Below are 24031 nucleotides of genomic sequence, written 5' to 3' on the forward strand. Positions count from 1 at the left end.
CTGCTTAATTAAAGTAGCCATATGCTATAGTGCAAATCATTCTCATTTATTAAAAGCCCCAAATATGTTTAAACAAAAAAGGAGAACAGTCAGCAGCAGATAGAAAGAATACAGTCAGATCACACAGGTTTCAGGACATAACTGCACCAAAAATAGACTTGATGTTTCACCCTGCAGAACACCAAACATGTCCATCTATTCACCCATTCATTCATTCACTTAACTAACGATTGTTGAACACCTATGCTGTGTCAGACACCTTATAGGTGCCAGGGACAATACCTGGCCCTCGTCCGCAAGGAACAGACAGGCTAAGGGAGAGACAGATAAGTAAACAAAGAGGCAGTGTACTTGTAATGACAGTGGTAAGCCCGGTGCCCTGGGAGCATATTAGAGACTCATCTATCCTAGACTCATTGGGTCACGAAGACTTCCCTGAGGAGGTGCTATCTGGGTTATATCTCAAAGGATAATTAGGTCTGGAAGTATTCCAACTTACTCTTTTTTCCATTCCCTTGTTTATTTTCTTCTTACTGATTCATAGATCACAAATCTGGGATGATCTTCTCACTCATTTTATTTACATGAATATTATCTGCCTCCCCCTTACCCCTACGACTTGACGGTAGGTTTCAAGGGAGTACACACCTTGTCAGGTGTTCTTGTCCCAGCATATATAGTAGTGATTAGCACATAAATGAGGCTCAAAAACATTTACTGAATGAATAAATGAATAGCGACAAAACAATAGCATGTGCAAAGGCCCAGTGCTAAGAGAGTACATGACACGTTCTGAGAAGGTTAAAGGCTGAGATGCCACATCCCCTGGTGTTTCATCCATTCTCCACCATCCCCTCCCCTTATCACCTGTCTCCCCTCTGTCCACCCACCCTTTCCCACAGGAAGTGGCATTTCCCCACTGGCTAGAGTAAGTAAGCACATTTGCTTCTGGAACAACAACAGCTATGTTTTTGCATGACCTCGGGATTAATGGCCAGTGATTCCTGGGTACCATCTGCAGTGAACCATGAAGGAGCACACTGGGCCATGACCACCCGACAGCCTCCCTGTCTCCCAGAGCCACCCCTGAGGCCCCTCGCCCACACTTGCTCTTGGGAAGTCCTGTCCAACATGGGAACAGCTCTGAGGTCATTGAACTAAACCTGGATTTAAACGTAACCTGCCTAGTCTTAGGCAATGAACTTAATCTCTCTGAGCTCTTTCTCCATTCTTAAAATGGAGATAAAAATACTCACTTCATAAAACTTTCAGGGATTAAAGTAGTCAATGTATGTGAAGTGCCTGACATACAGGAAACACTCAATACATGTAATTATTATGATTAGATGATACCTAACCCTCTTCCAGTTCTAAGTCTTTTTCCCTTGCCACAAACACCCACACACAAGCAGTTTTCTCTCCATTACTTCACTGAATCCTCACAGCAACCCTATGAGCCATGTGCTCTTACCATTATCTGCATTTAACTGATGAGGCCCCTGAGCCTTGGTGACGTTGAGAAATGTTTCTAAAGCCACAGCCTTGGCAGGGCTGGGATTCCAACCCAAGTCCATCTGACTCTAGGAGCCTCTTTCTCAGCCCCGTGTTGTGTACTAATTTCCCAAGGAACCTGATGTGGTTGCTGGCTGACCTCAGCTTCAGCACATTCCCCCTGGAGGCACAAGGCAGAAGGAAAAGAAGTGTATGGCCAGGGGAACTCGCTCCAGGGACAAAAATGGAATGCCAAGGAGAAGAGGATTGGCATACATGGGAATACAGGCAGGCCCACTGCATGCTGCATCATCTTCTCCTGCTCAGGCCAAGTTATTCTCTAGCACTTTTCATAAGTGGGAAGGAGGATGTCAAAGCTCGGTCCACCTTGGCCTAGATGGCCAGCTACATTAGAACCTTTCTTTCCAGCTAGATTATCCCCAGATCCTTGCTGTGATGGAGGGGACGAAAAGGAGAGCCTGTTTTGCTTATGTATCCTAAATATAATTTACATAGGTATTAATATATGAAGATCTTGAAATGTATGTGAAATCCATGAAATGGATTGTGAAAATTTGTATTTCTCAAAAATGCTCATGACAATATTATCCATCCTGCATGCTCTCCTAGAACCTTGTCATTGCCTACCCCGAATCCCCATCAAAAAGCGGATTCCTTGTCTCCTCCCTCTGAACCTGGATGGACTATTGATTTTAACTAAGTAGGATCGTTTCAGAGCCCATGTTTTTAACCACTATTAAAAGGAATATTTGTAGGCCTTTTTGACAAAGCAGAGAGCCTCTATTGGAAAGGAGGAAAAATAAATCTGGAAGGATAGGTTGAGGCAAATTTGAGGAGGGCTTTGAATGCCACTCTTCAGTCATTCCCTTACTACTTAGTGGCTTTTGCCACATCCAAGTACCACCTGTATTATTATTTACAGAGTCATTTTCTTTCAACCAAATTTAAAGCTACTCACTTTTTAACAAGTTGGCCTCATTCTAAGAAATAACCATAAAATTACAAGTTTTATGTCCTATTAATATTTATCTAATATATAAAATAAGCACACAATTATCTTTTTAAAAATTTTGTTCAACAAACCTCTAATGTAATGTCCTATATACACCTGGGCATCTGTGCCTTGTTTTAGAATCAGCATACCAGGCAATGGCGGCCACCACATTGAGCAAAGAAAGATCAAAGCAACCTCTTAGAAAAACTCATCTGTCACATTTGTAACTATCAGTGAACACATCTTCAGACCTGCAGGTAAAAGGCATTGTGGGAGGTACATGCAGGTACTGGGGTTCCTCTGGGCCCTGGAGCCTGGGTTGTGTAATAGCATGGGAGGCACAGGAAAGGAGGGTGCACCTTCTTGGAGTAGAAATTTGACTCATTGGGAAGCAGTTTAAAATATTACAATTATATTATGGATATGTTAACTTTAGCTAGCAAAAGTCATAGGCACATTTAATTAAAAACAAGCAAAGTCTAAGAAATTCTATGCTGGTTGTGGGCAGCTTTGGCCCAAGGCCAGAGCAGAGGGGCTCATGGTCTTCTTGTAGCCCATGGTTCTCAACACTGGCTGCGTTTCAGGGTCATCTGAGCAACTTTTAAAAATCACCCTGGCTCAGACTCTACCCTAAACCATTTACCCAGACTCCAACCTCTGAGGATGCTGCCAAGGAGTTTGTATGTTTAAAGGGACCCCAGCTGATTTTAATGAGAACTACCATTTTAGGGATACTTTGGTGGGAAAGTGCAAGGAGCTCTGAAACAGAGCACCAAGGGATTGAAGATAGGAAGCCTGATTGGGATGAGATTCTAATAGTCTAAGAAAGAGTCCACACATTTTCCTTCATATATGTTGGAATCTCTTTTAATGTATGGCTAGCACACCTACAACAGAGGCACACACAAACAATGGCATATACATACGAGGCATTTAAGCCAGGCTTTATTTGTCAAGCAAACAGAGCTTGCCTACACAATCTAGTCAATTCACTATAATGACTCCATAGGGCAAAGCCATAAGACCAAGAACTGGGAATCTAATTAGATTTAGGCTTCTATGAGGTTGGGTCAACTTCTGACAAATTTGGAGTTCTAATTCTACTTATCCATAGTCAAGAAGTCACAGAGAAAGGGGAATATATATATATATATTCATTCACAGGGTCACACATATTCATATTTACAGACATATGCACACATACATACATGGGCTCATATTCAGACACATGTGCATTAGGTTAGGCAGAACAATTCTCAAACTCTCATACCTCAAACTGCCCCGAGGGATCTGTGAGGGTTTTGTTACTACTACCTCTGGTCCCACTTCCCCAGAGATTGAAGGCCAAGGCCCCTTCTGACTCCCAGCTGGGAGCGGGCCCTCTGTCCTAGATCGGAGGGGCATTTGGCAGGGCACAAAAGAAATTTCATCCCAGTTCTGGGTGCAGAGCTTTCCTTGCTTCACAGTTAGTTCTTGCACTCTGAGCCCCCAAACAAGAGGCCACTCAGAAATCACAGTCTGAGAACAAGGCAGCATTGTCCCCGGAGCCTGGGCTTTCCTGAGGCTTGGGTAAGAGAACGAGAGATGAGAAGGCTCCCTGGGCTACAGAGGTCTGGAGAGAAGCTGGCACCTGGGAAGAACAATTTCCCAGGCAGCTAGCCAAGCGGGGGGTCTTCCAAGTAGATGCAGAGACCTGCCCTGCTGCCCTCCCCATCCTCTGAGAGCGCCTTCTCTGGGCCTTTGCTTCAAAGAGCCACCTCTTTCCACATGGCACTCATCCTCCTTGTCCTTTGCTTCATGACACCTTGAGCGTGTTAGAAGCTAATCCTGAAGAAGCACAGAAGGGGCTCTAGGGTAGGAGCTGCAGTGGCACCACCTGAGGGGCCAGCTTTACCTCCCCCAAAGATCCACTGCCCAGAAGGGAAGACCTGGGGGCCTCCCTGGTGCTAAGGGCCGAGAGTATGCATCCAATGCAGCTAGTTCCTCCACACACTGTGATGGGGCCCCTCACCCTCAGATCAGCATCTTACTCTCAGAATTGGTAGCATCAGGTAGTGAGGAATTTCTGAGGATCAGTAATTATGAGGAAGCCGCAACTTCCCAAATTTGCCACTGAACAACCACAAAAATCTGAGGCTCTCCCCTCCAATTTGAGCCTGGACCAATGGCCCTGCTGACCCTGTAGATGTCAGCCATGCAATGTGCTCATTATCCTCATTTTAGAGGACACTTTCTTGGGTGCTTAGCATTCCTTCTGTTTTCTGGAACAGTGTCCTTTCCATCCCCACTCACCCCATACCAGTTAAGGTGCTTTTGGCTGCAAGTTACAAAACAACCAACTGAAACTGGCTTAAAGCATAAGGAAAGTGATGGGCTCAAAGACCCAAAAGGGGCCGACTTCAGGGTTGGATCAGCACAGAGCTCCTGCTCCATTTTTCTGCCACATCCAAAGCTGCACCCACTTGTATGGGTTGGCTAAGCTCCCTCATTGTTGCAAAATGGCTTTAGCAACCTCATACATCACAAACATATGGCCAATACCCAGAAGAGAGAGAGTTCCTTTCGGTGACGCTTCGTAGCGAGCAAAGATACTTTTCTCCCAGCAAACTTCCTTTGGGGACTACTGGAGACTGGCATCTTCTTATGGGATCCCACCTCTATTGTTAGTGATGGATTGAGGAGTGGATACCAAACCCAAAATGAACTAATCATGGAAAGTAATCCCACTGGCCACATCATTGGTCTGTGGATGGGCCTATAACCCAAGCCCAGCTGATTATAATATTTTCTTAGAAATTTTCTAACTGAAGCCGGGGTCAAGAACCACCTCTCTCTGGTTGTGATGCTGTATGGATCTTAATCTGGGCTACTGCCAGCCACCAGCACCTCCTCATTGGAGAAGCCATCTGTGAGAATGATGCCAATAATCAGAAAGACCTAGTCAAGAGATAGAGACCAGATCCAGATAGAGTGTGAGTTCCAGGTTCTAGTGGTGCGTAAGACCAGTTTCACCTCTTCTCTTCTAGTATTTTGCTTCTGTCAGAGAGTAACTCCCTGCTGGAGACTTCCCCTTACATCTCACATGCCCATTACTAAGTCCATAAGTGCAAAGGGAAGAAAGAACAAGGACTGGCTCAGGCTAACCAGATCTGCCCCTACAGTGGAAGAGGGGATCACCTTCCCTTAAGCCACATGAGGTAGGGATGGGTTTCAGAACACTTAGGATTCTGTTACAGAAGAAGAAGCAGGTAGGGATTGGGTGTTGAGTGAGTAACACAGTGTCCACTGTAACAACCAGATGACTCCCGGGATCAGTACATTATCTGTACATTATCAGTACATTATCAGTATTTATCAGTATTTGGATACATTATCAGTATTTGGATAGTTGTCTCTGAGCAATGAAATAAAGACTTCTGAGTCAACCCACTGTGCTCATGTGGCATCTCATCCACCAGTTTCCAAAGACAGCCAAGTTGGTCACATCCTTGCAAAGCACAAGCTCAGGGGCATCATTTGCTACCAAGATGCCCTTTGGGGTTCAGCCCATTGGAATCAGAGATATCCCAGCAAGCATGGGAGGAAGAGCACATCACAACAATACAGGAGGCTCAGGTGGCAGCCATGCCACCCAGAAGGCATCTCACCTCACCTGCTGGAATAGGCCAGGATTCAGTCCACAACTTGAAGCCTTCTCTGGATCACAAATGGAAGAGGGCAAAGGGTACCCTTCAGCAGAGGGTCCTCAAAGAAGGCTGGATTTACAGCAGCTCCTTGTCTTCTCTTGTTTTTCTTTTATCCATTTAGTCAACAACCATTTTAGGAGCACCAATAGGTACCTCTAAGAATATTTCACTTTTGAATCTTTCTGTACCATCCTTTTCCCCTCCTTGTTCATTTGCTACTTTCTCCCTAGCTGGTTAGTTAATCTATGGCTGTTTTCTGCAGTATCTTTTCCTCTCTCAGTTACTTTCTTCTCCCCTTGATGAATTTCTGATGTACTCTATGTTGTACTTCCCAATTTGTTTTATAAAATACCTCGAATCAAAAGCCCTAAAACTCACTCCTGGGCATGGAAGGAAACAACCGCAACAAAAAAGGGAAAGAAACAGGGCATTATCCTTAGAAGCAAGCTCCCTGTGAGCTGAAAAATTCTGTACTCAGACCTCTGGACAGAAGGCTGCCTTTGAAGTGACAAGACCAGCTCCTGAAGTCCCAAACTCACCAGCTGGGAAAACAGTCTTCCAGAGAAGTTCCTTCCTGGGAACCAGCCACTACCATGCAAGGATGCCATAGACAGTGAAGTGTTGGGGGCAGATATTAACTGTACTGAACAACCAACCAAAAGAGCAGATTGAACTGCACTAATATGTGAAAGCTTGGACCAAACTGGACCTATGTCAGTGTGCCTTGTTTTATTTTTTAAAAAACCCAATCAAAAATGTTTGTTTATGGGTTTTTGGTCTTCTGGTTTTTGTTTGTTTGTTTTTGCCTCTTACAAGGAAAGTCCCCATTAACCAGATTGAACTAGGAGGTAACCATATGTCTTCTAAAACTCGATTGAATTGCGCTAAGTTCAACAGTGATCTCTTAACTGCCAAATCCAAGAGCTTCTTTTGTTCTTTTGAGTCCTCATCTGCTTGCCTCTATGAAGCACTTTACTTCCTTCCTTCCTTCCTTCCTTTCATTTCTTTTACTTTTTCTTTTTATTTTTGTAAAGCATTTCTTTCTGCATTCCCACTTTCTTGAAACTTTCTGTACCATTGGTTTCTGAAAAAAAATACTTTTCTGGCTCTCCTATCACTTTGGTTTCCTTTTCTTCTTGGTGCTCTTCCTGGCTTCTTTTTAATAGCCTTAGTCCCTGAAGTATTACTGTCCTTGTGCTTCCTCTTTTACCTGGTTTTCTTCTCACACAAGCTCTTCCATGTTTTCATCTACCCACTTGATTTTTTTTTTTCTTTTTTGGAGACAGGGTCTCACTCTGTCACCCAGGTTGGAGTGCAGTAGCACAATCATGGCTTACTACAGCTTCAACCTCCCTGGGGTCATGTGATCCTCCTACCTCAGCCTCCCAAGTAGCTGGGACCACAGATGCATGCCACCACACCCAGGTAATTTTTTGCATTTTTTGTGGGGATGATGTTTTGCCCTGTTGCCCATGCTTGTCTCAAATTACTGAGCTCAAGCAATCTGCCCACCTCAGCCTCCTAAAGTGCTGAGATTACAGGTGTGAGCCATTGCTCCCAGCCACCCCCTTGATTTTTATTACCACCTGTGAAGATAATTCCTTATATAATACACCAAATCCAGCCTTCTTCCCAAACTCAAGACCTACACTTCTGGCTGCCCCCAAAACAACCTCACAGACATTTCATATGTAAGTTGCTCAAAACATAACTCATTGCCCTCCTTCCCTAAATTTTCTCCTGTTGCAGTCTTCTCTAACCCAGTAAAAGGCTTCTATTCCAGCTGGCCATTGGAGCCTGAAAACTTAGAGTCATTCTGGAGCCTTTTCATTTACTTTCTCCTTCACCCCCTACAGTGAATTAGGCATAACCCCTAAACTCTAAACTTGTTCACACTTACACTCTCTTATTCAATCCAATATCATTGCCTTCATCCAAATCCAAGCCAGCACTCTCCTCCATTAATTATAGCAATAGTTTCCTAACTGCTTTTCCTTCTTCAAGTCAAGTCTCCACCCAGACCATCCTTAAACAGGCCAGGACTCTCTTTCTAAAATGCAGACCTGATTATGTCACTATTAAGCATCTTCAATAGTTCCCTTCCTACTCAAAAGAAAACTGCTCAGAAGAAAGTTCAACTCCTTTATCACTGAATCATCACACTGCTATATCCCATCTCTGGCCTTTTCACTCCCCTCGTGCATTTATACTGTGGCAGTTTCCTGGATGCAATACCTTCTATTTCCTGTCTATGTCTCTGTTCATAATCATCCCTCTTCCTGGCATTTCTTTATCCACCAAACATAATTTTCATGTCTCCTCCACACACTCGCTGCAGTCCTTATCTACCTAACACATGGAAATCGTGATATTTTTGAATGAATGAACACTTAAAAAATTCATACTCTTCCTTTACATTTGGCTCTATCATCATTATCTCTAGAAAGACCTCCCTCTCTTACCCTAACAGAATTAGCAACCCTCTTCCTTGAATCCATAGTAACTTCTAAGTTTCTTCTTGCAGATTGCTTTAAACTCATTTTAATTTAGCTTATTTAATTTCTCTTTCTACCATAGACTGTTAGCTCCTTGAGAACAGAAACAACAATTTTGTTTCTGTGCAACCCAAGGGCAGGTGAAGAATAGGTCCTACACAAATGTTTGTTGAAATAAAATGAGATCAACCAAACCAGTGTATCAAAATATTCTAGAAATATTTCCCAGACTATTTTGTTCAACTTACATGCACAGTTTTGGAATGAAGGTATATGTGAGGGAGGGAGAGCAGCTGACTTCAGTTGGGGAGGGCTGAGTTGGCTGTTCCCTCTGAGAAAGCAAACAACAAAAGGGCTCCCACTTTGTCATTCTTAATAATGTATAGGCAGCAATCACGGTTTGACAGCAGTAGTGAGAGCATGTCCTCTTATGTTCTGTGTACAAACTGGGGAAAATAAGCAAACACAACAGTAGAAACCAATGCAATCCCCCTGTTTCCTATTTAACGGCGCCAGCAAGCAGCCTATTGATGCTAATTGCATGGGGGGTAAGGGGCCTTCCTGGTACCCAGGGAAAGGTGAAATAATGCTACACAAAAACCTGGAACTATATGCTTACATGTCAATATTTATACCTTTTTAAGGACAGGCAACAGAATCATGAAGTGATAACAGAAAGTTTTATGCCAACCAAGGAAGATGTCACCCAGGGTAAGCCAACAAAGCAACTTTCTATCAGGACAATCCTGTGCTTTGCTGCTGCTCAAAAATAATGGCTTGCAAATGGTTATTTCATTCACAATAAGGGGACTGAATTCTTACGGGGCATTCTGGTGATGGGAGACCCAACTCCTACTAAGCTAGGTAAAGAAGAAGAATGAGGAAGAGGAGGAGGAGGAGAAGGAGGAGGAGGAGGAGGAAGAGGAGGAGGAGGAGGAGGAAAGCAAGTGCTGGCTTTCTTGTTTGTCTGCTTTTTGACCTTGGCTAAAGCTACCAAGAAGTTACATACTAGCTTGACTCAGGAAAATTCTACTTGCAACCACATACAGTAACTTTTACTTCCATCTCACACCAAGGAATATCAATACCAAATAGATGAGTGTGGTCCTGGAACCAGTGGCATCTAGGGAGTGAGTGATGATGTGGAGGGGATGGAAGGAGGAGATTGGTGCTGAGAATTTTTAGGGAATTTGGTGGTCTCTCTTAAGAACATGGTAGCTGTAAAGGGTTAAATTCATAATGTGGCACAGGGGACATTCTCATGTGTTTTCTAGAGTTGCTTTGGAGTCATGCCCTAGAGATATTTTCATCTAGCAGTAAGAGTCTAGAAACATTTCTTTTCTTATTTTCATTTGTTACATGCACTTCCTTTGGACCACTATTCTTGGAATGGGTAATATAGTGGTTATGCACTGGGGCAATTATTAGCTTGTTTTCTTCTGTAAAGCTTGGTCATAATGTTCTTACTATTTTCCTTAGAGTGTACCCATACAACAAGCAGATGAGCCATATGAGGACTGAGAGCTCACAAGATTAGTTGGAGCTGAAAAAAGTGGGGATTCATGTCAGGAGGGCCAGGGGTAAACAGAATTAAACAGTATTATGGCAAAGGCTGCTGCTACAATTTGTTATGTCAAAGTTTCTACCAGTAGACCAGCTCTCTTAATGAAATAAACCCCCATCAGCCCAAATGTCCACAAACCAGAGATCTCAAATAACCATTTTAATATAGAGTTTATTTAGAAAGATATAAAACAGCAAGTTAGAGAGCTAATATCAGGGACTATTCAGAAAAGCACATTTCAGTATAGAATCATCTACTATTATTTATTTTTACTTTCCTGTAGAATCTCAGAACATCTAAATAGTTATAATCAAAGACAGAGTAAATACTACATACAGCTTGTTAGTGTTTTATTGTATTTGAATTGTTTGAAAACTTGTTGTTTATACGGCCAAATGGCACCTGCAAGCTAGTCCAAATAAATCAGAATATATCAAATAGAGAAACATTGTTATCTGTGTGTTCCCTGCCCCACTGCTACTGCCCCCACCTCCCACTCCTGCTCCTGGCCTGTCCCCTTGCATCTAAGAAGTGGTCCTTCCTTCATACAAAGATTGCCATAGAAATTGCTTAAGTAGGGCAGTAGTATCCGCACCATGGAGGCAGTTGCTTGATTGGACTGTGGCAGGCACCCAGGCCCAAACTCGTCCTGCCAGAGCCCTTCTTGGGTTGTTTTTTAAACAGCTTTGATGAAATATAATTGGTATACAAAAAGCCGCATATATTTAATGTATATGATTTGATGGGTTTGAACATAAGCATACACCCGTGATATCTCACCAAGATCATTATGGTAATAAACATATCTATCACCTCCAAAAATTTCATCGTGCCTCTTTGTTGCTTTGTGTTTGGATTTGGTTTTGATTTTGTTGTGTGTATATATGGTAAGAGCACAATATGAGATCTAGCCTGAACGCTTTTTTTAAGTAAACAATACTGTATTGTTAGCGCTACATGTTCTTAAATGAAGAATTTGGAACCTTTGTGCACTGTTGCTGAGAATGTAAAATGGTGCACCCACCATGGAAAACAGTGTGAGAATGCCTCAAAAAAGAAAAAAAAAAGTGGGACTACCATGTGATTCAGTATTTCTGCTTCTGGGTATCCAAAAGAATTGAGACCAGTAACTGAGCACGGTGGCTCACGCCTGTAATCCCAACACTTTGGGAGGCCGAGGCGGGTGAATCACCTGAGGTCGAGAGTTCGAGACCAGCCTGACCAACATGGAGAAACCCCATCTCTACTAAAAATACAAAATTAGCCGGGCATGATGGGGCACGCCTGTAATCCCAGCTACTCGGGAGCTGAGGCAGGAGAATCGCTTGAACCCAGGAGGCATAGGTTGCGGTAAGCTGAGATCACACCATTGCACTCCAGCCTGGGCAACAAGAGTGAAACTCCGTCTCAAAAAAAAAAAAAAAAAATTGAGACCAGTATCTCAAAGAGATATCTGCACTTTCACATTCACTGTTACATTATTCACAGTAGTCTTTTTTGGGATTTCTATGACTGAAAACTGAGGAAGAGAAGATGGTCTTTCTTCTGGTGCAAAGTCAAGAAAATAAGTTTAGTGATGTAGGCATCACTCCCAATGGGGGCAGAGTTTGAAAATACAAAAGATTGTATCCCAAGATACAGAGAAAATAGATCTTGACCTAAGAAAACCCAGTTGTATTTCTGGTGCAAAGAATGAAACTCACGAAGTATTCCAGTGACTTGTGACCCTAAGCATGTCCCAGCACCCAGCACTGTATTAAATGTTTACTAACATGACATCAACATGCATGGCACTCTCACTGGACATGGAAGTCTGCCAACCACTCTGTTCCAAAGAATCTGTCAACCAGGGCAGATCTATCAATATCAGTGATCAATGTGATGATTATGGTCAGCAAAGCAGACCAGAATTGTTTAATGGGCATTTGTCCTTATGAGCCTTGGTTTGGCTGACTTCCACCCCAGGCAAGTGGGAAGACTGGACAACCTACGACTTTCAAAGGAGGCTGAGTAAAATCTTAGGGGCCTGACATCTGGGTCCTTTTCATAGGAGTGGGAATGCACATTCCTGACTTGGCCAAGGAGACACAGAGACAGGAGTTTTGACAAAGCGTACTAGGGAAATACTGGGTTTTCCAGTACATTCAAGGTTGGTATTTTTGGTAGATTGACTAAAAAAAATGGCCTCACTTATTCTTTCCCAGAGTTTGTGACCTTGGCAATGTGACTTTGTAGCTCTTCCTGTGAAGAAGTGGAATCTATTTCCCCACCCTTGAATCTGGGCTGACTGACTTGCTTTGGCCCATTGATTATGACACAGTGATGGTATGTCAGTTCTGAGCCGAGGCCTCAAGAGGCACTTTATGCTTTTACTTGCAGTCTTGGAAGCTCGACACCACATGAACAAAGCCAGGCTAGCCTGCTGGAGGATGAGAGAGCATGTGGAGGAAAGCCCACTCATCCCAGTCAAAGTCATCCCAGATCAACTAATAGCCAACAATCACCACCCCCGCAAAATGTGAGAGAGACCAGCCAGGACCCCCAGAGCTGTCCACCTGACCCACAGATGACTCCTAGTGAATAAGTGAGCCCAGCTGAGACCAGAAGATCTGCCCAGCTGAGACCAGAAAATCCACCCAGCGGATCCATACTCAAGAACCATAATACTTACTAGCTCAAGCAATTCATCTTTAGGGTGGGTGGCTGTTATGTAGCAACAACCAACTGAGACACTATTTTTTTAAAATGTTGAAGTCAGATAAGTGACTCTGTGAAGGAATTTGCTGAACCTTCCTTGAATTACAATATATCACACCTCAAAAGGGAAGCAGTGTCAGCTTCTACACCACATCGATCCAGTTAGACGCCACAACTTCCCTCATGGGAAAGAAGTAAAGCCGTGTCTCCTTGGCTGCAGGCCACTTCCCCTTTTGCCTTCCATTGTGCCTCTCACTCTGCTCTCTTTTTCCTTAGTCTTGCTCACTTCATACCTTGATTCCTTCTTTCCATCTAAATCTTTAAGTATAGAGACCTAAATAATATTCTACCTTCTCTTTATAGAAAGACAAAGAAATATGCGCTATATTCTAGAATAATTTTCATTGACATTGGCTAACATAGCAAAAGTTTTACTACTTAAAAGAATAAGTTTCAATCACTGGACCAGTGAGGCAACATTGAACCTCTCTGTAAAGCAACTAGCACATGGTATTCTTCCAGTTCACAGCACATAACAGTGATTTGGAATGGAGCAACTGAGTACCGACTGACCTGCTATGTGCTTGGTGTTGTACCAGGTGCTGTGGGGAAGATACAAGAAGTAATGCAAACAGGCAAGTCAGTGAGAAGCTGGGAACCAAAGTGAGATTTCTGCCACATTCACTATTAGTTGGGCTAAAGGGATCATGTGAACCCATTTCTATCCCAAACACAGTCTGTTAACTTCAAAATCCCTTTCAACAACATTATGGAATATTTAGATGCCCTCTCAACACAGTCTCTGATTTCATAAGCCCACATCTTCATGAAATAGGGATGCTGTTTCTAGCTCCCTTAGGTTTCTGAGAAGGCAAAATTAAAATTCACTGGTTTAGGAAATGGACTCTCTTTTATGCAAAAACACAAAGCCTGTCCCCGCACAGTCATGGTGTAGTGTCCCCAAGGGAATATTCTATGTGTTTTTATTCAATTTTATGTGCATATCTGTGGTTGAATTTTCATGAGGTTTTATTTACTTTTTTTGCAAAGTCCGAATTCTCTCTGAGATACACCTTAATGAAAACTAGCAAACCACTTATAAGGTTTATAAGATGCTCTAGTAATGGGAATTAGATGTCATTATCTTTTGTGAAGGCAGCAAATGGTTGTCTGAATTGAGTTGATTTTGGTGATACATATTATAATGGAACAAATTACTAATGAAGTGCTAAATTACTAGAAACATCCTTGCTACTTATTAAACACTTTGGTTAATTAGGATGGGAAAAATAAAGGGTTGAAGCACATTTTAATACCTCTTTTGAGGCCAGGTCAAAAGTGAACAGATGTGTAAACCCATAGCCCAGCCCAACATAGGCTTCCAACTACCTGTGAGAGATGCTCTAGGGAGGAGCTGCTGACCTTCCGAGTCCTGAGCAGACCTTGAATGTATCAGCAGATGCCCTTCTCTGTCTAAAATCGGTGGCATTGGTCAATCATCCACTGCTTATGTTTGTTTTTAATGAGCACAGAAAAATACAGCTAGAAATAAAGGAAAATGGAACTGGGAGGAAAACAATATGGAGACAGAATAATAAGGGGATGTTTAATATTGTCTATTTTGAAATCTCTTACTTTTCAGAACACAACATAGCTGAGAAGCAAGGATGTTACTCAAGCCATCCCTACTCACAACATTCCTCTCCCATTTTTCTCCATTTCATAGCCTTGTTCTGGGTAACTGGCTTCCAGTCATGTCACCTGTGCCCAAGTTCTTCTCTACTGGGTATACTTCTGGCTTACGAGTTTACAAACCAAACTCACCCTGCCCCACCCCATAAGACAGTTGAATTTTAGGCCCCAGCCATTATGTAGTAAATGAGACACAGGAACAAAGTCAGACGATCCCAACTGTAGCCCAGAAACTGCCACTGGTTAGCCGTGTTGTTAGAGAAATCCACTTCACCTCTCTGAACCTCCATGGTCTACTAGGCATTGGTAATTCGAAAGATAAAAAACAGCAAGCTCCTTGCCCACAAGCAGCATTATAACTGGGGAAACAGTCTTGAAAATAAATAATTAGTGAGTTATGGGATACATATTAATAAAGCCTTAGTCAAAATGTTATGAAAATACTGAGAACGGAGCAATTAACTGTGGCTGGGAGAGACCATAGAAGAATGCATAGAGGAGACGATGTTTGAGCAATACTCAAGGGTGAGTGGCTGCTAACCAGTAAGTCAAGAACCTTCAAGGCAGATAAAATAAATCATGCCAAGGTGTAGGATGAGCAGGACTGCATGAGAGATGCCAGATACTAAGCATGACCTTGAACGACTATACAAGTTACAAGTGGCCAGCAGTCAGGTTCAAAAGTAGACAACATCTAAGTAAGGATGGGCCTCTTCTGTCAGGCTAAGGAGGTTGCATTTAGCCTATAGACAGCAAAGACTCACCAAGGATTTTTGAACAGTAGGGTTGTCAGATGAGACCAGTGCACACAAGAGCATTCCGACCTGCCTATGGCACATGGGTAGGGCTGTGGAAGCAGGGAGGTTAATGAGAAGAGTACTGTGATAGGGCAGGTAAGAGGCAGAAAGCAGTAGTGTGCAGGAGGCAGAGCTCAGAGATTCATAGAATGAAGAACTGGGAGAACTTGGTGCTTAATTAGATGCAGGGTGTGTGGGAGAAGCAGATGTCAGATTACCCACAAAGGTTCTAGTTTGGATTCATTGATAGAGATGCAAGAACTCTGTGGAAAAGACTGAATGGGGGAAGATGACAATTTCTATTTGGGACCATTTGTGTTTGAAGTGCCTAAGAGGAAGCCAGGCGAAGAGACCTGTGGGCTGTAAGATATCCCACTGTGGAGCTGGGGATTCTGAGTTAGTGGCACATTTGAGGGCATCTCAATGATCAACCATCACATGGAGGTGATGGTTGATGTCGTAAGAGCTGATGAGACCAGAGAAACAGAATGCAGAGTGAAAAAAGAACAAGCTCAAGGACAGGCTCATATGGATGGGGCATTATTTAAAGACTTGGTGAAAGGGGAACCAGCAAGACACTGAGTAGGGGCTGTCAAGGAATTGGGAGTTCCAGAAGAAGGGGGCCACTGAAGCCTGAAGGAGAGTTTCCTAAGGAAGCAATGAGCAGCATCCAAGTGGCAAAAAATTCAAGCACCAACTGGAAAAGCTTTCATTGGTTTTGACAACTGGAGGGTTATTGATGACTTTGCAATGAGCAGTTTCTAGGAATGATACCTAAAAGATGGATTGCAGAAAGGCGAGGCAGGGTTACAGGCAGGCTGTGTGGTATTCGAGTCAGTGGGTATTGGCTACATTTCAATGTATTTGCACTGAGAGGAAGAAGACAAAGAGGTGACTGGAGAACAATACGAAGTATAGGAGATTTTTATTTAAAGTGGAAGAGATTTTAAGCATATTTACAGTGAGAAGACTGGACATGGTGATGGCCAAGATTCCTTCCAACTCTCTTGTCCTTTGCTTCTAAGAACAGAGGGGAACCATCTCCTGTTACTAGAGGAATTCCAATACAAGAAGAAATATGAGCTGGAAAATGCCAAGTTACTCGACATGGTTACTAGTGTTTCTGCCTGCCTGACCCTCTCTCCTTCCCCAAACCAGGCCATTCTCATGAGCTCTGAGCACGATCAGTACTTTAGGGAGGCTCGCCAGGGTCCCAAGGCATTTCAGCCTGTCAAAATTTACACCATAGATTCCCATCACATCCACCTTCTCATCCAGTATTGGCAGACTAAGGCTTCTCTGACCTCAAAGAGTCACCCAGAGTTGGCCTGGTATTCATCCAAGGTCCTGAAAGCAAGTGAAACCATGACCAGAGTCAAATGGAAAGCAAGAAGGAATGGAGTATGGGTGGGAGAAGGAAAAAGAGAAGAAAGCTTATGCAGAATTCATTTCCCTCTCTCTTAGGAGTTTCCAGCAGATCTTACATTAGTTATCTCTGCAGCTTTTTGCCTCCTGTTTGGTTTAATATTCCCGAGAGACTACCCAGTTGAACATGAACAACAGAAGACTTAAGCACTCAATCTATTTTAATCCTTTAGCAACATAGCTCTGAAATAATTTTTAGAAGGCGTTTAGACTTTCAGAAGGAAGAATCTTATCTTCAGTGAATTACTATTTATTGAGGCTTTAATAAATGTTTGTTTTTTTGCTGGCAGGCTGCTTTCTGTAGCTCATTAAAGTGAAGATTATCTCTAGAGGAAGAAAAGCACAAGTCTGGTTTTCAGCCTGGGTAGCGGAGTGCTAGAAATACAAGCAAAACCTTCCACATGATCAGTTTTAATCTCACCTGCTGAGGTGGTTTTTGCTACTTAATGATATATTTCGGAAATGGATGTGACATCAAAGGTCATCCATAAACAGAGCTCAGAATGAAGGCAATGAAAATCACAAATTAGATTCACTTGTTGTGCTAGATGGGGAAGTTTCCAGTCTTCATTCAATTTGTGACATAGAGAATCAAGCAATGGTTCTGGAGCCTGCCTTCTGAAGAGGAGGCTTGGGGGAGGCTCAGTCATTTTTGTGTTTGCTTGTTTTCTCTGTCCAGTCATGTGAAAAAAGTTGGCTGGGAGGTTTTTTCTTTATTATTGTTGTCTATGACACAATCACTACATTATACTGGAGCCTTTTGAAAAGCCGGTGTACAGCTCAATTGCCCCATTACCATTGTGCTTGAATGGAACACGGTGTAGCCTTAGGGAAGCCCAGGATTCTCTGCAGTGGCATGGGAGAGGGGCTGCTGTCTTCAGAATGTTCAGAGAATATGCCAAAACCTGTACAGGCAACACAGAATTCTCAAGGGCCTCTGTCCTGTTTTTTATGCAAAGAATGAATCTCAGCTCTTGAAAATGCTGCTTTTGAAATCACATAAATGATTACAGGCACCCTAACTTACAATGGTTCAATTTACAATTTTTTTTTTTTTTACTTTACCATGGTGCAAAAGCGCTATGCTTCTAGTACAAACCATACTTTGAATACCCGTACAACCATTTTGTTTTTCACTTTTAGTAGAGTACTTAATAACATGAGATATTCAGCCAGGCACGGTGGCTCACGCCTGTAATCCCAGCACTTTGGGAGGCCAAGGTAGGTGGATCACCTGAGGTCAGGAGTTCGAGAGCAGCCTGGCCAACATGATGAAATCCTCTCTCTACTAAAAGCAGCACATGATGGCGGGCGCCTATAATCCCAGCTATTCGGGAGGCTGAGGCAGGAGAATTGCTTGAACCCAGGAGGCAGAGGTTGCAGTGAGCTGAGATCGTGCCATTGCACTCCAGCCTGGGCAACAAGAGCGAAAATCTGTCTCAAAAAAATTTTTAAAAACCATGAGATATTCAACTTTTTATTATAAAATAGGCTTTCGGTTAGATGATGTTACCCAACTGTAGGCTACTGTAAGTGTTCTGAGCATGTTTAAGGTAGTCTAGGCTAAGCTATGATGTTTTGCAGGTTATGTCTATTAAATGCATTTTTGATGCAATGATATTTTCAACTTATCAATTGGTTTACCAGGACATAACTCGATCATAAGTCAAGGAGTATCTGTACACCCTGGGAAATAGTGACCCAAGATGTTTGTCCTCCGATACAGTTCTAGAACTGAAATAACAAAGGTGAGGATGTTAGACCCCAAATGGAGCTCCTCTCTGTCCAAATCTTGATAATCTTGATGTCATGGACAGAACACAGGCTTCCAAGCCAAAATGTTCCGGCTTAACTCTTGCCCATGACACCGGCCAGCTGTACTGCAGAGCTTCCCTGATCCTGCTTACTCATCTGTAAGATGGAGGATAGTAGGGCATAGCTTACAGTGGTGAAAAGAATAATGGAAAACAATTCAAATGAATTTTCATTAACAAATCTTTCTTGAGTGCCCTACCATGCATCAGGCACCAGGCACTGTTCTAGATACATAGGATACAGCAACAGTGAGCAAAACTGATTGTGGCCAGGTGCAGTGGTTCATGCCTGTTATTCTAGCACTTTGGGAGACTGAGGCAAGAGGATTGCTTTACCCCAGGGATTTGAGACCAGCTTGGGCAACATAGCAAGACTTCATTGCTACAAAAAATCAAAAAACAAAAAGTAGCCAGGTTTGGTGGTGTGTGCCTGTAGTCCCAGCTACTCAGGAGGCTTAGGTAGGAGGATCACTTAAGCCTGGGAGATGTAGGTTGCAATGAGGTGAGATGGTGCCACTGCACTACAGCCTAGGCAACAGAGCCAGACCCTATCTCAAGGGAAAAAAAAAAAAAAAAGGTAAGAAAGCTAATGTATGCAAACTGCGTAGCACAGTGCCTGATCACTGAAATGACCAACAGACAGGTCTGAGCCCTCAGGTCAGACTAATGCTTTGCTTCTAGAAAGTCTGGTCTAAATCCACGATCTATCTCTGAAATTATTAGACTCAACCATCAAAACTTATTGAAAGCAACGTAACTACAGGACTAAACCAAGATTGCAGTGCCTTATAGGAGTCTCTAACCTTTTCTGCTCCTTTGTGATGAATAGTAGGCAGAAACTATACCCCATCTTGCTGAAAGATGGGTTGCATTATTGGGGTGTATGGGTTGCAGGCAACGCCATCCCTAGGCACGATGAATCAAGGTGTTTGGGACTCCACCAGTAAAGGGAGCTAAGCATTGCTGAGTAATAATAGTGGAGGTCATCATCTGAGAGGGAAAAGGGTTACCTTAACATCTGCTCATAGGTGTATAGAAATCAGGCTGTGACTCTCTTCCTCATTACCACTGAGCCAGTCACAAGAGGTAGGTTGTTCCAACATACACACAGCACGCTTTGCATTTATGTTCCAAGCACTGTTCTAGATCCCAGGGTTACAGCAATCACATAAACTCGCTTCCAAACCCTCGATATGTTTATGAGCTAGAACAGGGTCTACAACCTTTTTCTGTAAAAGGCCAGGTAATAAATACTTTAGGATTTATGAGCCACCCCATCATTGTTGGACTTCCTTAGCTTCATTCTTGTGTGGGGAAAAATGCCAGCCCTACATACTGTGTCAGTGATTGTGCATGGCTGTTGTCCAATTAAACTTTCTTTACAAGAACAAGTGGCAGGCCAGATTTGGCCATCAGGCTTTAGTTTATTGACCCTTGGTCAAGAGAGGAAGACAAATATGTTACTAGATAATATCAATAACATGTGAAAAATGCTATGATAGGGATAAGCAAGGAATGGGTACTGCTATGGTCTGAATGTTTGTGCTGCTTCTCCATATTCATATGTTTAAACTTGATTACCATGGCAGTAGTATTAAGAAGTGGGACCTTTGTGCGGTGATTAGGTTATGAGGGCTCTGTCCTCATGAATGAGATTAGTGACCTTATAAAATAGGCTTGAGGAGCCTGTTTGGCCCTTCAAACCTTCTACCATGTGAAGACACAGAATTTGCCCCTTCCATCATATGATTACTCAGCAAGAAGGCACCATCTAGGAAGCAAAGAAGAGGTCTTCACCAAATACCGAATGTGCAGGCCTTTGATCTTGGACTTCCCAGCCTCCAGAACTGTGAGCAATAAGTTTGTTTTTTATAAATTACCCAGTCTAAAGTATTTTGTTTTAACAGCACAAATGGACTAAGAAAAGTACCTAACCTGCCTGGGGGTTTCAGGTAAGGCTTCCTATTGAGGAGCTTGTCTTATAACTGAGGAGCGGGATGTTTCTCATTTCTTTGCCCTTTCTGGAAGAGCAGACCCTTTGAGGACCACTACTTGCCAGTTCGGAAGGCTATTGCAAAAGTCGGGGGAGAGAATATGAAGACCTGAAGTGGAGCAATAATTTTAGGAATGGAGCAGAGGGGAAGATTTCAGGACTATTTTACAGGTAAAATGGACAGGTCATGGTGATAGAGTATGGGGAAGGAGGAAACTGAAGTGTATCAAGAATGGTTACCATGTTTCTGACTAGGGTGGCTGGGCAATTTTCATCAAGGCAGGGAATTCAGAAGAAGCATGATTTTGAGGTAAGAGGATAAAGTTTTATTTCCTTGTAGAAAACCGAAGTGGAAGAGTCCAACAGGTGGCTAGATATCCCTGAGTCCTGATGCTGTTAACCCAGCTATTAGAAACTCCTAACTGGCCTCACTGTCCCCTGTCTTACCCCCTTATATCAATCCATCCTCCCTCAGCTGCCATGATGTTCATTCTGAAACACCAATCTGACTGTTATTCCCCAGTTAAATATTCTTCAGCGATTGTCCATCCTCTATAGGATAAAAATTTGATGTGTTACGTTGCCGTGGATGGTTCTCTAAAGCTGGCCCCTGCCAACCTCTTCAGCCTCATCCATCACTGCCTGCTTCCCCTGAGTTCCTCTGCAAGAAGTCAGGGCCCAGCCCAGGCCCAGGCTAGGGATGCGATGATTCAGTACAAATAAGGAGTGCTAAGTTTGTGCCTTTAGAAATTGGACCTTTTCAACATGGGCAGAATTAGAAATGCTTATTCTCAGTTGCAGAAACAGAATTTCCACTTCAGCCCAGGAATCCTTAGGAAAACTGCAAACCTCAGCCTGGCAATTCTCCAAACAGGTTATCACAGTCAAGCCCCGTTATCAACATGCCCTGCACCTTCCACTTTTCCAAAATTTACAGAGGAAAGAAGAACATCATCAGGAGTGAGGCCTCCTCTCCCATTCTTTTCTCCCATTAGCTATGCCTGGTGAACTCAAGGCACCAAGGACATAAAAACGAGCTCCTCCTCCCATAAACTCCTGGGACCCCATTAAACACAAACTGCCTAGCATTCACTTCACTGCTCCTGAAACAGGAACGGGATCGATTTTTCTCAGCCGGGGAGCAAAGGCTCACGGTCTGGAGCTGAGGTTTAGACTCATCAGACATCTCTTCAGAAGAGGATTCACTCTCTGTGAGGCTCGTGGCATTCACTGCTGACGTTTAGGTTGTCAAATCAGTGCTGACGGGAGCAGCATCCTCCTCAAAGATTATAGGTCAAAGGAACAAAAAGAAAAATTTTTAGAGAAGCATTCACAGAAAGGATGAGCCCCAACAGGAGACTTGTTCTAGCTGAGCAGAGACATACAGTTGAGGAAAAAGAAATCTTCCGGCCACCTGTGGAATGTCTCCACCTTTATTTTGCACGCAGGAGCACTTGCCTGCTTACCTGGTGGTTGAGTTACCAGCACTATGAGAGAAAGGGTGATTTCAGGCCATCCTTCATGGTTCAATAAATTGCAAATCTTTCTCTCCTGGTGTAATGATTCCAAAGAACCTTTGCCATTCCCATTTGTTCAACATTAAATGATGTTTAGCAATGAGAGTGATGCCCCTGGGATGAAAGCTGTTAGCTTGGCCACGGTTCTGGCACCTACGCTGGTCCTTCCCCTCCAAGGTGTCCCTTTTTCATAGTGTCTTTGACCTAGCCTTGACTCAAGGCACCACATGCCCACAAGTCTAGCCTCAGGAGAAATTGGTCTGAATAAAAACATCTGTTTCATCTTCAATCTCAGGCTCAGTTTCGTCCCTTTATGGACAGATGGGACTTACTGCCCCCAGACACTGCTGTCCTCAGCAGTGTGGGACATTCAGTAAGGCTTATTTCTTTGCATAAGCAAGGATTTTAGAATTCATTTCCCCAGATTTTTTTCTTAGAAGAGCTGATAAACATTTTTAAATGTCTGTAAATTGCCAGAACAAATATGTGTCAGGAGTTTGATGATAGCCTCTACTGCACTGTGGGTAGCTGGCAATATCAAGGTCAGTGACAGGAAACAGTGGAATTGGACGCACAGACGTTTGCCTTCAAACCTAATCCAAGTCCTCCTCTGCTCCTTGATGCTATTCCTTCATTATTTCTTCTGCTGCCTTTCCATGTGCTCTGGTGAATGTGTAGAAAATTCCAGGCAGCAGGAGGATTTTTGCTGCAGTGCACTGCGAGTGCCATTGCCTAGATCATTAATTATCATTGCTAGTGAAAACATGGAATTGGACAATTGGTAAAAAGTAATTATTTACCATCTGTTATAGGTTCTCACATGTAATTACTTAACAATGGAAGTGATTGTAAAGTAAAGGTAATGATAGCAGAAAAGTGAATGGAGGACAATACCAGAAAAAAGATTTCATCCTTCTAACAGTGGACACTGCTTTTTCCTTCCCTCCCTTCCTTCCTTCCTTCCTTCCTTCCTTCCTTCCTTCCTTCCTTCCTTCCTTCCGTTATCTCTCTCCCTTCTTTCCTTCTCTTCTTCCTTCTCCTTCTCCTCCTCCTCCTCCTTCTCTCACATAGCTGAAGTACACTAACCATCCATTTATTTGCTCCAACCTCCTCTTGAGTGAACCTTTCTAGAAGTCCCTGGATTCCCTCTTGTAGGCTACCCTAGCAATATGTGAGCACATTTGTCTCTATTTGGGCATGTGTCATGTTATATCACGATATTTTGTTTTCATGTCACAGCAAAGTCTCCTGTGCATCCCACTTACCTGTCTGCTTACTCACTGAATCATGAATTCCTGAAGCAAAGAGATGTTTGTCTTTCCAGTGCCCCCATTGTACCTGCCATGTAACATACATTTACTAATTTTTAAGAAATATATATATGAATTTCCCTCTCTGAGTCAAACTATTTAAAACACAAATTATTCATCAACATAAAATATTGAAGTTGATCATCAGTGTTGATGGGAAATTTAATACGTATTTCTAGAGGGAAAGACCCCTGTCCTTGGCTCCTTATCAACTAGAGCCCCTGGGTACAATTCCCGTTGGTACACAGGCTCCTTCATTGTAAACAAATGGACAAAATTTATAGATCCAGGTACTAGAGTAGTTCCGAGTCTGTTGTAAGTGGGCTCCCTGACATACCTGTTTTCCCTTTATTTGTATTATAAGAGGATAGATATGTAGAGAAAGGAGCTCCTCCCCAAAATATCATATTCACTCATCCGTTCATTCATCTTGAGTGCCTATTATGTGCCAGGTACTGCAAGAGGTGATGATGGACACACACTTTGAAGTCTTTCTTTTCAATGCCTCAGTCTACTAAGGGAAACATCTTATTAA

The sequence above is a fragment of the Mandrillus leucophaeus genome, unplaced genomic scaffold (assembly GCF_000951045.1).
Source record: "Mandrillus leucophaeus isolate KB7577 unplaced genomic scaffold, Mleu.le_1.0 Scaffold172, whole genome shotgun sequence".
Taxonomy (NCBI): domain Eukaryota; kingdom Metazoa; phylum Chordata; class Mammalia; order Primates; family Cercopithecidae; genus Mandrillus; species Mandrillus leucophaeus.